General features: G+C 37.1%; 1 protein-coding gene and 1 long non-coding RNA gene across 2 annotated transcripts in view; one reads left to right on the top strand and one right to left on the bottom strand.

Annotated features, from left to right (window-relative positions):
- The window catches only part of LOC131439201 (uncharacterized), a 600687-nt gene that overhangs the window by 170631 nt on the left and 411415 nt on the right, over positions 1-18641 (top strand). The gene's annotated exons all lie outside the window — the stretch shown is intronic.
- LOC131439204 (uncharacterized) lies at positions 12240-12993 on the bottom strand. The gene is made up of 3 exons (XR_009231080.1): positions 12866-12993; positions 12454-12803; positions 12240-12374 (listed from the first exon to the last, which is right to left on the bottom strand). It is a non-coding gene; the product is annotated as an uncharacterized LOC131439204 (long non-coding RNA).

Below are 18641 nucleotides of genomic sequence, written 5' to 3'. Positions count from 1 at the left end.
ACATAAAAATTATAATTATTTCCAAAATTTCCTATTCAAAATATTTCTATAATTTTCTTGAGACGAGAATCATACTAGAATTTTCGTTCAATTAACATGTATATACCTCATTAGTAGGTTTAGTGGCAGGTTCATTTTTTTTAATAGAAGCTTCTCTTGTTGCTTTCAACCGTAACTGCTGAGGCATCGAGTTTATATTGGCTAATCCTTTATGTTTAGCACTTCGAGCATGATCTTTCAAAGCAGAGTTTCCTCGATTATCGAACGTGATTTTCTTACGGTTGCAAATACGACAGTACAGGGAACGGGTCATATCGCCGAAAGCCATTTCGCCGAAAGTCGTTTCGCCGAATGCCATTTCGCCGAAAGTCATTCCGCCGAATAGGTCATTTCGCCGAAAGTCGTTTCGCCGAAAGGGTCATTTCGCCGAAAGGTTAATTTTGCCGAAAGGGTAATTTCGCCGTAAGGGTCATATCTCCTGCATGTTATGTCTCCTGTATAGGTGATGTGGCGCAGCCACATAACCGAAGCCAAGATGGCTCGGCGGCACAAAGCCGCCGAGCCGACGCCAGCTGAGTCGGCCGCCAACCCGCCGTCGGAAGCGGCGGCCTCTTGCATACAAACCTGTAACCGCCTCGTTTGCCCGGTCTACTCAAAGCTAGGTTTCTTTGATTTAGTTAGGTCCGAACGAGCGGTAGCGAGATCGGACAGCACATGAACCAAAACGATGTGGCGTAGCCGCATTAGATATTTTTTCATTTTCACTTAATAAACGGAAAATACCACCTTCATTTGCCTGGTAGATACACCTATGCAATTGCTTTGGTGCTTACTAGCCAATAGTCAACAAGTTTTCTTGGGAACTACTTTCTGAGGTTCATGAATCAATCTTTATTCAAGAGTACAACAATCAATCATTATTCAAGAAGTACAATGGTAGGTCAACAAAACGGGCGTTAACGCTATCATCTTTCGTTTGTCTTTAATTTAAATTAATTCTAATTACGATTTCAAGACGATTTCAGGATTCGGCGAAATGACCCTTTCGGCGAAATGGCATTCGGCGAAGTGACCCATTCGGCGAAATGACATTCGGCGAAATAACCCTTTCGGCGAAATGACTTTCGGCGAAACGGCTTTCGGCGAAATGGCTTTCGGCGAAATGGCTTTCGGCGAAATGACCCTGATCCGACAGTACACTTTAAAAAGTGTACTTTGGTTTTCTTCGTCGTGTATGATGTAATCGGTGAAAAGTTGTCCGTTGGGATCCACAAACGTCATCCAGTTCCGATCAAATTTAGTTTTCCCTGAGAATGTAGATTAGTAAACATTGTTAATCATATGTACATATTATCAAACAAATTATATTTACCCATTATATGATATAGATTGGAGAAAAAATACTTAAGTTGCGCTTAAGTTACTTATTCGAATGATAAGAAGAAAATAGCAGCTAAACTAATGAAAAAATTTTCACGCACATGCTTCGCAGGGGTGCCAGGTCATTGCGTTCAAAAATCTGTGATAGACAAAATCTTATTAAATTTCAAGCTCAAGACGAGCTGGTGATCAAAAACAAAAGTTTTGTAAAATTGCGAAATATTTGAAAATCTGTGGAAATATGTGTAATATAGCAGGAACCTGTGTTCTTAGCCTAATCTGTGCAGGACATTTGAAATCTACGAAACACAGATTTATCTGTAGACCTGGCATCTCTGGTTTTAAATCGCTTCAGAGCTGTCAACTGTTTTTTTTTTCAAAAATCTGTATTTGACGGAATAATCTTTCTGTACAACATCTATCTCGAAAAATCGGTATTTAGCATGAAAATTGAATTATCGGTATTTTAAGAGAGCATATCTGTATTCCTGTATCGAGTACAAAAATCGGTATAGTTGGCAGCGCTGCATCGTTTACTTATTCAGCAGTTTTTCAAAGCAGGGCTAATCTAACATTGATAGCGAATGAAAAAAAACATCGATAAATATTTCAATTTATATTTAGAAATTATCATATATTTTCAAGATCAATTTTTGATAAGTTGATAGATTGTTGGTTTATCGTTAAAACCGAACGAAAAATTAATCTGTGTTGCGGACTATTATGTTTAAAGTGGGTAATTTTTCCATCATTTTAAACCCAGTTTATATGCATACTTTTCAATGTTTTTTTCTTTGCTGTTTCTGTAAAACCTTGTCATAAACGTAATTCCGTTGGAATTTTTCATGCCTTAGAATCACATTTCATGGACTTTACATAAGCTACATCCATGACAAGATTTAACTGTTGTTGGCTCTAACCTACACGTCTAGTCTTCTTTCGAGTTCCGTGGTTTCCGTGGTATATATATATATATATATATATATATATATATATATATATATATATATATATATATATATATATATATATATATATATATATATATATATATATATATATATATATATATATATATATATATATATATATATATATATATATATATATATATATATATATATATAAATTAATAACCCACTTGGGGATTTCGGATTTTTAAAAATAATAACTAAACTACACACTGTGGAGGTAAGAACTAGACTGACTTGATTTATTCTATATCGACTGCACGATGGCCCTGGCTTTCCCTAAAGCTGCTGATCCTGCATTCGACGATGGTCTGCTGGTCACGTTGTCCGCCCTGATGGTCGGTGTTTCCAAGTATCCATGCGTCGAAAGTGCTGATCCAGAACTAGGCTGGCTCGATGTCGTGGCGTATCGTATAGCAGGTGCCGGTGTGGCAGACTCGATAGATGACCCCTTGGTCACAATTGCTGGCGTCGCGGATTTGGCGTTAACTACTCTCTCCTCAAGATGAGCACGTCCCGTGCGTTTTCTGAAGAATGTTGCTATCCGGTTACGTTGGCTGTATGTAGATAGGGTTATCAGAATTATGATGAGGAATACTCCAATGGACGAGAAGTGGTGGATTTCAAGCGAATTTATACGTTGTCTATTTTCGATGTGCATTTTATGTAGATCTGAAACATTGTAATACTTTTCAAGATGGGTTTCCTCGATTTGACGTGTTTCGAGTGGTGAAATAATCGGGTGATTAAATTTTAGTTCTAGGCTTTCGAACAGTCGATTCTGAATAATCACTGAACAATTGTGAAAGATAATGAGGAAATTTCCTTTTAGTTCCTTTTGGTTTATTCCGCAGGTACTGCTCATTATTACGTTTTCCAGTGTAGATTTGACTATTATTGTTCCGAATGTTAGGAGTTTATATTCTGTAGTGGGCGGAGATTCTATAATTTGCCATTTGCCATTTTGTCCTTTGATTAATGGAACAATGCACAAATCGTTAGTAATATTCAGTAATTGATTCCGTCGATAAATATAAGTTTTGGTTCTTTGTTCGGTATCTGCTAGAACAGCTATTGTTTCGTTGGAATGCACGAGAATAATTCGATGATTGATTTTGATGGTTTTGTTTCGTACTGGTAGTTCTTCGATGATGATCCGTTCGTATATAGTGGGTGATAATTGGGGTATATCGATGCTGATGATGAGATGATAGTCGTGGTAGAGTACGGTTACTGAGAGGTAATTGTAAGCATCTTCTAGATTATCTAATTTAATTTGCTTAAGCTGATGAGCTATTGTGGTCAGTTCATTAATAGTTAAAATTTGTCTGTTAACAATGTTTAATTTGGCAAGCGCTATTACATTTTCGATTGTTCTTAGAGTTTGTAACACTGTGTCTAACTGAAAAAGTATTGAAATCTTAGAATTTTCTGTAATCAAATATCATTTTTGTGTGTTCAATTTTTGAATAACATTCTCGCAGGTCTTTATTCTATTTGACAATGTTTGCATACGATTTTGGAATTCTTGGTTTATGGCAATTTGTTTATTATTTTGGTCAATGAGTTTGTTATCAGATATTTTGATGGCGTCTATATTGGAATTGATTTGCCGTAAGTCTTCTGCGTCAAGATTGCCTGTTATAAATTTTATAGCGCTTCCTAATGTTTCTATTGATCGTTTATTCCTGGATGTTCCTGGGAGAAGGGCTTTATAAGTGTTGAATATTTCTTTGAATTTCGAGTCGATTAAATTAGAGAAATCTCCTGTCGAACTATTAATTTTTGAGACTAGGCTTTCTAATATCCCTATTGTAGCTCCGAATTTATCTAAATCAACTGTGTGAAGTAATCTATTATATCCTTCAAAAATCATGCCTTCTCCCGTACTGAGAGTCAATGCGCCTGGGTTATTTGTGATATCGTGAATTTGGATGAATTTTGGGTAGGAAAAAGGAATCAAGGTCATTATGATGATCAGCCAGTCCATCTGAAAAATATGAAAGTTAGTTTCAAAGTCTTTTAATATTTTCTTTATGAATTTCCCGACCAGTGCTATCGCGAGCTGTTCTTCCTTTGTCTTCAATAGCTCTGGTTTGGAAATATCGCTGAATGGTTTTTCTCTTAATTCCTTGTACTTTTTTGTAAACTGTTTTATTCTCATCCATATGTGGTTTTACCTCTCGATTTTTGTTATGATAGAGTAAATTTTTGCTTCTTGTTTTTTCATTAGCTAAGATAACTTCATCATAAAATTTGTTGCGTTCTTCAAGCATGGTGTCGATATTCAGAGGTCTTTCCTGCCCGTCCTTTAACCCATAAAATATTTCTCTTGGTTTAAGACCTGTAGCAGTATGGATGGTATTATTGTATAAAGTACTAGCAATCAAGAAAATTTCCTTATTATTCAGATCAGCATATTGATGTTTTATGCATCGAAAGATTTCTGCTATCGTGGAGTGAAACCTTTCGACCATTCCGTTGCTTTCGCTGTGATTGGCCGGGATGAAGTGAATTTGGATGTTTAAATTTTGGATCAAACCTCTTATCTCTGCTGATCTCAAGGCTGGTTCGTTGTCGCTAACAATTAGCCCGGGTGTTCCGTACGTTGAGAAATATTTCAATAAACCTTTTCTAATATCTGTTATGGTTCTGGATTTAATGGGAATTAAGACACCAAATCTGGAAAATTTATCAATAACTGATAGGAAAATATAGGGTTGAGTTATAAAAATATCAATATGAATAATTTCCAAAGGCTTTTTTGTGTTAGGTGTTGAACCATGACGGATATTATAAGGATGCCTATCATATTTATTTTTGTTACACACTTCACATAGTTTTACATATCGTTGAATTTTGAATCTCATTTTAGGGAAAAAGAATCTGTTAGAAATTTGTTTTGTCGTGAATACGACTTACTTTACTATGGGGCGCCTTTTCAAAATTAGCCATATGGAAGAATGGGCAGAACTTAATCGCGAATATCTCGACTTGTATTAATGGTAGCAACATAATTCTTTCACCATTTCATCAAAAATATGATCAGGAATTCAGGATAATATTTTGAACAGTGTGCGATAACCACAAACAACTCAAAAATTAAGTTTTCTTAAAATTTGAAAACAACGCGGAAAACTTTTTACTTTCGCTTGGGTTTTTCGCGCAAGGACGACGATTTTGAGATAGTCAGGCACATATCTTCAACTGAATGCGTATAAAAGGGGAACCGTGGTCGAAAATCGATCATTTCTTTTCGTGCGTTCGATGGAAGCAGACGTCGTGGGAGTGGAGTCATCAACCAGCAGCGACAGAGAATGCACCTTCTGCGTGGTTAATAAAAACCTCAAACGCTCAGGTCGCATCTCTCATTCGCTTGCTGGCCATCGAGGCGCGTGGACCAGCCAGCAGCAGCAGCGGGAGTTAACCAGCAGCGAGAGAGAATGCACCTTCTGCGTGGTTAATAAAAACCTCAAACGCTCAGGTCGCATCTCTCATTCGCTTGCTGGCCATCGAAGCGCGAGGACCAGCCAGCAGCAGCAGCGGGAGAGAATGCACCTTCTGCGTGGTTAATAAAAACCTCAAACGCTCAGGTCGCATCTCTCATTCGCTTGCTGGCCGTCGAGGCGCGAGGACCAGCCATCAGCAGCAGCGGGAGTTAACCAGCAGCGAGAGAGAATGCACCTTCTGCGTGGTTAATAAAAACCTCAAACGCTCAGGTCGCATCTCTCATTCGCTTGCTGGCCATCGAAGCGCGAGGACCAGCCAAAGGTGAATATCGCAGTGAGTTCCTCAATTTGGTCCTTGTGAATGCTAGAAACGAGTCCCTTCAGCATATTGATAGTTTCTTTCAATAAAATATGCAAAACCGAAATGAAATAATCGACATTAAAATTCTGTATGCGGCTATTTTTATAGCCGTTAGGACCGCCCATTAGTGAAAAAGCTACAAACGAAATCAGGTAGAAACAAGCCTCTCAACAAAACTTGAATCAGTTTGGATTGTATCGCCACTGCGAGCAGATGTGTTTTGTGTCGTCTGCACGCTTTCGACAAGAGCGATTACGTCACAGCTGCCAGTCATTAGCATTGGGAAAAAAAACAACGGTGGAGAGCATTGCACAATATCAGCCGTTCTAATGGCTCTAAAAGTTTTCTAAAGAACTATTAGGATTTGTTGTTTGCAAATCGTAGGGAAATATCCTCAGTTTACTGCAAATCAAGAATATTTTGCTTAGATTTGTGCACTTTTCGCTGTGTGAAATTCACAGTAATCGAGATCAAGTGAAGCCTTCTTTGTTTTTGCGAAAAATGTTCCAGAGTTTAATGCGGAGAGAATTACGCAATTTGACTTTTCTGAATGCTAGAAACGAGTCCCTTCAGCATATTGATAGTTTCTTTCAATAAATTATGCAAATCCGAAATGAAATAATCAACATTAAAATTCTGAATGCGGCTATTTTTATAGCCGTTAGGACCGCCCATTAGTGAAAAAGCTACAAACGAAAAAACATAATAGGAAATCTCTTAACAAAAATTGAATCAGTTTGGATTCTATCGCCCTTATGAGCAGATGTGTTTTGTGTCGTCTGCATAGCTAGTTTCGCTTTCGACAAGAGCGAATTCGTCACAGCTGCCAGTCATTAGCATTGGGAAAAAAACAACGGTGGAGAGCATTGCACAATATCAGCCGTTCTAATGGCTCTAAAAGTTTTCTAAAGAACTATTAGGATTTGTTGTTTGCAAATCGTAGGGAAATATCCTCAGTTTACTACAAATCAAGAACAGTTTGCTTAGATTTGTGCACTTTTCGCTGTGTGAAATTCACAGTAATCGAGATCAAGTGAAGCCTTCTTTGTTTTTGCGAAAAATGTGAAAAAGGGGAATGCGTGCATAATTCATACAATTGATATTCGGAAGTGTTAAGGAACATGTCAGTTGTTTTCGTATTCACGACATCCAGTTATGTCTCTGACATTACCCACCCGCCTTTTTTTTGTTCTCCCAAACACCTCTATGAGCTGATTCATGAGTTTGTTCTATTAGAAGACTTTGTTCTTCTGCTGTAGTTACGTCGATTAAGAGTTTCTGTGTCATGAATACTTTGAAAGTCTTGCATCTACTAAAATAGTTTTTATAAACTATTTGTATACTATTCATTAAAGACTCTGGGCAAAGAATACAATTCGTTCGTCTCAGGTCCATATATTCTTTGAATATTCTTATTAATAGAGGTATCCCAAATACCAACCTTGTGATTGTTCTTCGAAAGATATTCGGAAAAATTTGTTGATAATCATCTGGTTCATCTGGTCCTATCTTGAGAACAATTTGATTGCTGAAGGTGTTCAAGGGTAATTCGGTACATTTTATGAACTCTGAAGCGTCTGTGTCAGCAGAGTGTATGCTCATGTCCTCGGATGAGACGCTCTCGTTCACATTAAGTTCGTTTTGAATTCGGGATAGACTATCTGCAACGATATTTTGTTTCCCTGGCCTATATTTGATCTCGTATTCGAACTCACTCAGCGAAAGACGCCAGTGAACTAGTCTGTTGTTAGTATCTTTTAGGTTTAAACCATATGTTAGTGGTTTATGATCGGTGTACAGGATAAATTTTCGTCCATAAAGGTATGGTCGAAAATATTTACAGGCCCATACAACCGCGAGGAGTTCTTTTTCTATAGTGGAGTATTTCTCCTCTGACTTATTCAGGGTCCTGGAGGCAAACGCTATTGGTTTATCACTACCAATGACACCTTGGGACAGAACTGCTCCAATAGCAAAATTGGAAGCGTCTGTAGTCAGCACGAATGGTTTTGAAAAGTCTGGATATTGTAGGATATCGCTTCCAGAAAGAATATTCTTGCATTTTTCGAAGGCTGTTGTAAATTCTTTTGAATGTGTAATCGATTCACCTTTTCTTAAAGCGTTAGTGAGAGGCTTTGCTATCTTAGCAAAGTCTCGAATAAACTTCCGATAGTAGCCAAGAATCCCGAGGAAACCTCGTAGTTCTTTTTCATTTTGAGGAATCGGCCATTTTTGAATAATTTCTATTTTGTCCGGATTTGGTTTAACTCCATCCGTCGTCACAATGTGACCCAAAAAGGCAACTTCCCTCTGAAGGAATTCGCTCTTGTCTAGTTGAATTTTTAAGTTATGTTTCTGAAGCGTAGCGAAAATCTTTGACAGGTTGTCGAGATGCTCTGTCAAACTAGTGGAAAAAACAATGATGTCATCCATATACACAAGGCAGATGACACCGATATGCTCCCTCAATACATTGTCCATCACACGCTGGAATGTAGAAGGTGCATTTTTCAACCCGAAGGGCATTCTTAGAAATTCGTAGTGTCCATTTTCGACACTAAATGCAGTTTTTGGAATGTCAGATTTTTCGACCTCGACTTGGTGGAAGCCAGAAGCGAGATCTAAAGTTGTAAAATACATACAGCGTCCTAATTTATCGAGGATGTCTGTAATATTTGGAATTGGATAGCGGTCATCGACTGTTTTCTCGTTAAGTTTCCTGTAATCTATAACGAGACGCCATTTTTTATGACCGGAACCATCTAATTTTTTTGGCACGATCCACACAGGGGACGTCCATGGACTATTAGAATGCTGGATGATACCTTGTTCGAGCATTTTAGAAATCTGACGCTGTACCTCTTCTTTATGACAAAAAGGGTAGCGGTACGATTTTGCATGAACCGGTAAATCATCTTTTGTTTTTATACGGTGTTTTATGGCATTTGTAAAAGTAAGCTCATCACCTTCGATATAAAACACATCATCATACTTGTGAATCACTTTCAAAAGTTTATTTCGCTCTTCGTCGTTTAAGTGTGAAATTCGCAGTTGCTCGAAAAGAGATTTTTTTATGCCAGGTTTGTTGAAGACAGGTGTTCTAGTTTCAAAGTTATTGATTTCAGGTTTCAACAATTCGTGATCTAAATTAATCTTGAGTGGTTCGTTTGAATAGTTCGTTATAATAACACGAGTTTGATGATCAGAGATATTGTACAAGCCAGAATGAATAACAACATTTTCCTGAACAAGGAGATCGCTCTCTAGGAAAAAGTCTCCGTCTTTAGTTTTGGTGGGGATACCAACGGTTTTTGTTTCTTGAGAATTCAGACTAATATTCTGAACATCGGGATATTTCCGAAACATTTTTATTGTTCCGTTTGGGAGTTGTAATTCATTTGTTTCAGTCAAAATGTTTGCTTTGGAATTTTTTAGTGTTTCATAGCCAATAAGGCCATCAAAGAAGGGGTGGAACTGAAAAACGAAGAACGTTGATTCTTCAACTCCTTGAATTTGTGGGAAAGGGTTTAATTTTACAAAACGGTCTATTTCGTGAGAGCCATGTACATTTCGCACGCGCATTGGATTTGTCAATTTGCATTTTGAATAATTAACGTGTTTCGGATCAATGTAATTTTTGTTTGCGCCTGTGTCTATGAGGAAGCGTAAAGGCCCTTTGTTCGTTTCTCTTACTATGTAAGGGATAAAGTTGTTTATGTTTGCGGTGGTAAACATTCGACCGTCTGAAAATTTAGATCGTCTGTTTCAACTACGGCTACCGGCTCGGCTGTAGCGTCATCACAAATTTGATCTGATTGTTTTAAATGTTGTTGTTGTGGTTCTTGACCTTCATCGGCATTACCACTGTCGTTTGGTGGGTAATGATAGTCAGTATAAAATTCGTATGGATAAATTCCATCGTAGGGAAATTCTTCTCCGATGTGATAATTTGGTCTGTTCATATAGTTGATCTTTTGTGATCTCATCGACTGGTCAACGTCCATGGGTGTAGGCTTAGGCTGAGGATTGATTTTCGGGGCGAAAGCATTATTTGCGAACGGGTGGTAGGGAGATGGCATTGTGTTCTGAGATCTCATCATATGGAACGGGTTGGGTGTCGGTTTATATGGGAATGGCTTAACTTGAAATTGTTGCATTCTTGGAGGATATTGCAGGAAAGAGCCAAAATTTTGTCTCGGTGGGAACTGTGTGAAATGGTTTCGATGTTGAATTGGTTGAAATTGCCGGGGAGCCTGCAAATTTGGCATTGGAGGAGGATGCATGTATCGTTGAGGCTTGAAAGGGATTGGTGGTGGAGGTGCTTTCGTTTTGGCGTAATGGTAATTGTTCTCTTCCAGGCATAACCTTAATGCTTCTTTAAGGCTACCTGGTGTTTGTGCACGGATTATTGGCCCAAGCGGGTCCTTTAGTCCGGCGAGAAAAACTTTGAGACCCATTTGTTGGTAAAATGAGTTCTTGGCGTATTTCACTTGGCCATTTGCTTCGTTAAGGTTGAGCAAATTTACCAAAAGTGATACAATATGCGAGATTTTTCCATACAAATCTTCCACTGTACCAGTTTGAGTGATTCCGAATAGGTCCTTGGTAAGAGAAACCTCATCCCTTCGGTCACTGTAGTGTGTTATCAGGTTTGATTTGATCTCATTCCAGTCTAAATTTGTTCCATAAAGTTCTAAAACGTTGTCGGCGTCACCGACAATCTTAGATCGTATTGCTTGAGTCCAAATTGTGTGCATAGTTGTTCCTTGCACTGAATCGATAAGTGGCATTAAATTATCGATCGATCGAAGAAATGAATGCAGTTTAACGGGATCTCCATTAAATGATGGCAAGTCCCTTATAATCTGCGGCGTCTGAAGTGATTTCAGAACCTTTTCAGCAGGTGATAATTGTTCTATGTTTGCTGCGGCTGCCGCTTGCGCAGCTTGTGCTTGCCGGGCTCTATGTGCGGCTTCGGCGGCCCCTTCTGCTTCCATTTGAAGCTGCTGAATTATTTCGTCTTTTTCTACGAGTTCTTGTCGCAAAGTTGCGATTTGTTGTTGGAAATGATTGGATGGATCCATTTTTTATTTAGCTTAATACTTTATTTTAATAACTTTTTCACTTGCACTTTCACTTTCACTTGTTAGTTTTGTCGTTTGATAAGTATGGTTAGTTATAGTTACGATAAAATAGTTAAGATTAAAACAACTCACCTAAATTAAATTTCTGAATTTGTTCGAGGTCAGACTGTAGTCTAACGGTCTTCCTTCTGTCTGCTCACCACAAATCACTACGATATGCCTTCGTGGATGCTTTAATCGCGGATGAAGAGACGGGAATGGTTCGACAGATTTTTCACTGGCTTTCAACACAAGTTTACGATGTACGCTCGTAAATGCACAATTGCGGTTAAAGGCACAAGTGAAGAATCCGTTTCCGACTGCGCCAATTAATAACCCACTTGGGGATTTCGGATTTTTTAAAATAATAACTAAACTGCACACTGTGGAGGTAAGAACTAGACTGACTTGATTTATTCTATATCGACTGCACGATGGCCCTGGCTTTCCCTAAAGCTGCTGATCCTGCATTTGACGATGGTCTGCTGGTCACGTTGTCCGCCCTGATGGTCGGTGTTTCCAAGTATCCATGCGTCGAAAGTGCTGATCCAGAACTAGGCTGGCTCGATGTCGTGGCGTATCGTATAGCAGGTGCCGGTGTGGCAGACTCGATAGATGACCCCTTGGTCACAATTGCTGGCGTCGCGGATTTGGCGTTAACTTATATATATATATATATATATATATATATATATATATATATATATATATATATATATATATATATATATATATATATATATATATATATATATATATATATATATATATATATATATATATATATATATATATATATATATATATATATATATATATATATATATATATATATATATATATATATATATTTTGTTTTTTTTTTGTTTGATAACTCATGAATCTTATTATGAATACATACAGTTCATAAACGACGAACATTTTATTTATTTACCAACTGTGTTCTTGGTTAAGCTGGATTCAGATTTCCACCACTACCGGCATAACTGTTCGTAGAAGCTTCACGAGCCAAGCGTCTTCAATCAGTGCCCAGTGCCATCACCACTGGAATCACTAGCACTGTCTGCATTTTCTGCGTTAGCAGCAGTATCTGTATCCAACAAAAGACAATTATTCAGCTGCATACTTTTGAGAAATTTCCAACATTTGTCATATTTTTCTAAGTTTACCTTCGTTACGTACGGAAGTGACAGTGCATATTCATAACCGATGCCAGTGTTATTTTACTGGACCGCAAGTGATCGACAAATATTAAACAAGCCGTTGTAGCATCGCACACTGACGCACACTTCCCAATTCATTAGCTTTTCATCCGTAACATCGACACTCTTATACTCTCCCTGCATTAGACAGTTGTCGTAAGCAGTGGCTCGATTTTCCAAACACTCCTGGTGGGTAAAACGTTCCGTAAAGTAGTCCAGCTGTTGAGTTCGACGACAATCCGCCTCGTTTTCACAGTAATTTACCATTCGGAAAATGTTCAGATGAGCCTGTGTAGCTTTAACCGATATGGAATTATCTAAAAGGCAAACGATCATATTTGATTTGTTTTTCAATTATAGAACCGATTAGTTCACTTACAATCCATCGTTTTTTCTTAAAAGAAGCATATCCGAGTAGTTATAAAACAGTATCCAGGTCGCAATATTACTATTTCGTCCTGCTCTCCCGACTTCGCTTGTGAATTTTTAGCCGTCTGCTAACAGACGAATCAAAAGAAAAATATTAATAAACATTAGTTATGGTGAACTAGTCTTTACTATTCAGCGTTGCTAGTTCTATAGAAAATTCGTTAAAGTACATTGTCACTCTGACAGTGTATCATGACAGTGTACCTCAGAAAGTAAAATGTGTTCTTGAAAATTTTTTGAAGCATTCCGTATTACAATTTGCATTTGGTACAACCACAGACTAACAGACATGACAGTATGAGTAAATTCTAATAAAAATTATTTTTCGTGATGCACTAGTTCCACCTATATTGTACTGCGCGAACTATTTACTATCTGTACACCCCTTGTGTTATGTAAAAGTTTTTTTACTAGTTGGTTTCCCCTCGTTTGTCAACACCGATCAGCTGCTTGCAGGGATGCCTGATTTCATCAAAATATTTGAAAATGAATCGTCACAATGATTTATTGGATTACGTTGATAATATATTTAACTTTTTCTTGATGTTGGAGGGTAACCATTTATTCGACTCAAATTTGTTCATCTAGACTATTTTTTATTGTGTTGGTAGTTTTCACCCGAAATTAAGTGGCGGCAGACCAGAAGCAAGTAAATATTGTAACAAAACGGGTTCGATTTTTTGTTGAGTTGGAGGATGAGAAGTAGGCGCAATTATGTATATAGTTTAGGCAATATCAAAGATAAACTCAAGATAGAGTAGTCTGCGATTTCTTAGGTATCATTTGAATAGGACCCCACGATGAGCTCGGTTCACTGTCAATTTGAGTATTTTGATGCAAAACAACAAGTGTCTGATCACTAGATGCGTCGTAACTATGACAATGATTGTTTATGTTTGGAAAAATATCAAGTTACAGTATGAACGATATTAAGAAATTTCGCTTTATATCAGTGATTCTTAGAATAAGAAAGTGAAAACTACTTAGAACCATTGTCTAGAATTTATTTAGTTTGTTATAGCCTCATCCCATGAAGCATCAGTTGTGGCAAGAAATCATTATATGCTGAATGTAAACATATGTGTGCTTCCTTTCTAACTTGTATTGTTTCCATGGCATTTTGTCGGAACTAGTCGACGCTTGTTAACGGAGGGTCAATAAAATTACATTATTACTGAACCAACTGGTTCACGATTACTGACCCAACATTTTTCAATGAAACGTATGGAACATTGTAATCTTCAGTTTATCTTTGGCAATATGTATTAAATCTGTATCCTGCATGAAATTCGCATGGACGTATACAAATCAATACATTACAGGTAATTCTGTATGAATGGCAACTCTGTTGGTAAATGAAAAAAATAAAGACAGTCTAGATGACAGACATGATGTTTTTGATAGGGTAACGTGGCGCCATCATGACACATGTGAGTACTGTCCCAAATAAAGGAATATTCGAAATGACCGTTAAAATGATTGAAGAATCAAATTTGAGTGTCCTGTCTGTTAGTCTGTGGTACAACCTTCATAGGTTTGTTGGCGCAATATCGTGTGTATTCCGCTTTTGTCTGCTTTAGGAAACATTCCACTGCTTTGTAGTGGTTCAAAGCCGGAACAGTTATTTTGAAGCCTGCAGTAGAGATGGTTGGGTCTCGGGTATTTTACCCAAAACCCGACCCATACCCGTACCCGTATTTTTGGTCGGGTACGGGTAAAAATTTTTATTTTCGATCGGGTACGGGTCGGGAACGGGTAAAAAAATGTACTGCTTATTCGGGTACGGGTCGGTTCGGGTAAAAAAATTTACTGCTCACTCGGGTACGGGTAATTTTTTTTTTTCTGATCGATTACCCAACCATTTATACTTCACATAAATGTTTACACGTTGACGAGAATTTTTTATTGCAAAACAGTTTTTCCGGAAAATAAACAATTTGATTCAAGGGGTTTTGACATTCGCGCCTAGGACCAGACCTGACAACTTACATCTCTTTCCAGAAAAAAAATTTTTTTTTCTTCATTTAAAAAAAACGATCAATCATAGTTACGTGAAAAGTTATGTGAATATTTTCCACCCTACTTTTTATGACATATTTAATAAGACACACTGCCTTAGCTCTAAGATGTTGCGGTCAGACCCTACTTTTCGAGTAGGTTTTAATGGACTGGACTTTTAAAGCTGTTTAATGCACAATCCAGTAATAATTATTTGATTCAAATATAAAATGTAGTGTTCACACTAAGATTTAATTCCTTTGTTTGATAATATTTTTGACGAGATCTTTCGGTAATCTATAGAAATAATCGATATTTCGGTACATAGGTTTTATTTTACAACAATTATGCAAATTTTCACCGAACGATCAGTTTAACGTAAATTTTCATTACAGAATTCTGTATTAGATATACAATTGATACGGTAAACCTGAATAGTCGCCGAATACGGTAAAAATCATACTGTCCGTTTGGTAAAGTTATCTTCCAATAACCGAACTTCGGTGAAAATTGATTGTCATGAAACTAACTGTCAAATATGTATTGAATTATTCAGGGAGTATCTTTTTATTAACCAAACGAAAAAAATTTTGAAGGGTTCATCGAATGGATTGAGGTACAGGTGTTAAAAGTGTTCAAGACATTAGAGCCACTAACAACTTTTTGTTTACTTATAGGCAGAAAATAATTTTGTATCACTTGTCCACTTGCTGCCAACACAAATCGTTCAAGGGTAATTTTTGTTGAACTCGACGGATTGTGCAGTGTTTTGGAAGGCGCTCATAATTCCGGTCAGTTGGAACATCTGACAATTTTTAAATTTCTCGTGGAAGAAAACCATTTTCTCCATTCGTTTTTGTGAATATGTGTTGTTTTGTGAATTCCGAAAATTTTTTAACCAAAGGAAAACAAACAAACAAAAATTACCGAACAATCTGTTAGATCCAATTGGTTTACAGTTTACGGTAGTTGTTTGACAGTTCAGCAATTACCGAACGATCGGTAATCAATCCAATTACCGAACGTTCAGCTGTTGAAAATTCGGTAAAAAATTACCGAATACTGCGAAATTTTCTAAGTGTGTAGTACTCATATCATATTCAGATACCAGAAAACTGTTATTTTAAATATTGGTTGGAGATTTTCAAAATGTTCATATAAATCATTAGGATTCTAACCATAAAAACATGAACATTCATTTCAGAAAATCTGCATAGAAGTTCATCTTATTCTTCACTTCTGGGTGGTGTCACCTCACTTGAAATGACACCGATTGATGGCACAGCAAGTTGGGCTATATTGTCAGTTAATTTTCGTTTCTTTTCACGGAAAATCTCGATGCGTGACAACGTGGAGTCGCAAAAGTACGGGTGAAAATCTTTTCTCGCGAAATACTCAAATTTTCACCGTGTTTACCGTGTTGAGGGCGGAAGTGGCACAGAAGTTCAATGGCTGTAAAAACCACCAGCTACCGTTAACATCGTGGGTGTGGGTTTGTGAGGCTTACAAAAAATGTAAACCAAAAAAAATTTCTCGCAAATGTTCAATCTACTTACACTTGAAGGACTCACAGTTCACCATTTTCAAAATTGAATTTTTTACACCGGGAATACACGTACATTATTTGATGCTTGGTCAATTCACGATAAACGAACCGATGATACTCCATTGTTGTGGATGTTCGAACAGCATTCATGTTCGTCACGTATAATATTCAATTTGACATTTGGAACCGTTTTGCGTGATTTTTCAAGTGATTCGAATGTGAATTTTAATTTGTGTATCAAGATAATGAGCACGCTTACTTGTGGTTCTAAAGAATTGGATCAAAAGTCGCACTGTTTTGTAAAAACCTACCTACCCAAAATTGAATTCAACGGGTATTACGACATTTTGGGTAAATATGTTTCTCGAAAAATTTGAGTAGATATTACACCCTTTTGTTGACATTTGTAAATGAGTATAAAGTACCAAAGACATTGGAAATCTATTCAATAATAACTAAACAAAACTATCACACTGAAGAAGAATATAAATTGTATTCGAAATGCGCATATGTGATGTGACGTTTATTATACAAGATTTATAGTGTCGTGAGATACATAGTGAATTTGTATAGTGACGTGATATACTTATAACAGAATTAAATGGTAATATTTAAAAAAATTATCCTTGTAAAATCATTCTGTTCAAACACTCAAACGAAAAGTTAATGAATCTATTCATGTTTCACAGTGTATTTATATGTTTAAATGTAAACAAGCATTTTAATGTATTTTATTTACTAACTAGAGCCTGATACGACTCGCTATCTAAAACACTTTATTTTTTCCATTATGAATTTTGGGTCGGGTACGGGTACAGGAAATTTTTAATCGGGTACGGGTAAAATTTTTTATCGGGTATGGGTCTGGTACGGGTAATTTTTTTTTATTATTGATCGGGTACGGGTAATTTTTTTAATTTGTAATCGGTAAATTTTTTTGCTGATCACTCGGGTACGGGTCGGGTTCGGGTATAAGAATTTCTATACCCGACCATCTCTAGCCTGCAGTACATAAACGGATTGTTGCCTGTAGTCCTTTGCTGATCAGCGTGTTGAAATCCGAGCGTACACGGAAAATAAAAACTACCTATTATTTGACTTCTTTTTACTTAATTTTGAGTACTTCCTTTCATTCGCTCCTTCAATTGTTGTCAAAATACAAAGAGCAAAACCACCCAACAGCGAGAGTTTCGTTCAATAAGCTAAAATTAAGTAAACCGTATTAACTTGAAATTGAGTCAATATGACTCAACTATAGAGTAAATATAACTCATCTTTGAGTATTTTTTTGCACGTGTCTTACGAAGAATAACCTAGAGCCACTTTACCTAAAATTAGGTTATTGAACGAAACCCCAAAATTGGGTGGAATGTACTTAATATTAGGTTGATTTGCGGTTCCGTGTAGAGTCGGTGGGAAGCAGCCCGCTGGCAACAATAAGGCGCTGCAGCCCACATTATCGAAATGACGGAATGAGCAATGAAATCTTACTCGACTGCATGATTTTTTAGTGCTCGATCGGTTCAGTGCTAGAATTTTCGCCTGAGTTGACTGCTCGATCAACCTGGTTGACAGTGACATTTTAAATGTCATTGAATATTTGCTCATTTTATGAATGTGTTAGTGTGAAATTTATGCGACTTAAGCCATTTCACTACACTCCAGCTAGAGGAATGGCTGATGCTGACTAAGGTAGGCCGTTTTGTTAATTTCCAGCGAATTTCAACAGTTTATGTTGGGATTCTAAGAAGAACTGGTTATTTACTAGTTCTGTATATCCGAAAAACATGAAGATTTAAACTTGTATATTCAGTTATATAATGTTTTCGTTTAAAAATAAACTGAAAATCAGCCCGAAAACGTGCAAAATCAGGAAAGAAGAAGAAGAAGACGAATTGACAATTCAGTCCGCATCTTCTCACTCAATTCCGAATGATTTCCGAATCAACAGGTTGTAGGCGAACCGGTTCATTCGGAATCGATTGTTGCACTGGAGTTGGAATTGATTCGGAATCCATTATGATTTCCACATGAAATTCCGAATGAAAATTTCTCGCCGATTCGGAATTGATTCGGAATCCATTCGGATCTGATAATGTGGGAGCTAGTGCTATCGTAACCAGAGATGCCATTTATACAGATTTATCTGTATTATACAGATTTTTACATGCGCATACAGATT

Source organism: Malaya genurostris, chromosome 3 (genome assembly GCF_030247185.1).
Source record: "Malaya genurostris strain Urasoe2022 chromosome 3, Malgen_1.1, whole genome shotgun sequence".
Lineage (NCBI taxonomy): Eukaryota > Metazoa > Arthropoda > Insecta > Diptera > Culicidae > Malaya > Malaya genurostris.
Note: the sequence above shows the minus strand (reverse complement) of the source record. Positions and strands in the feature narration are given on the sequence as shown.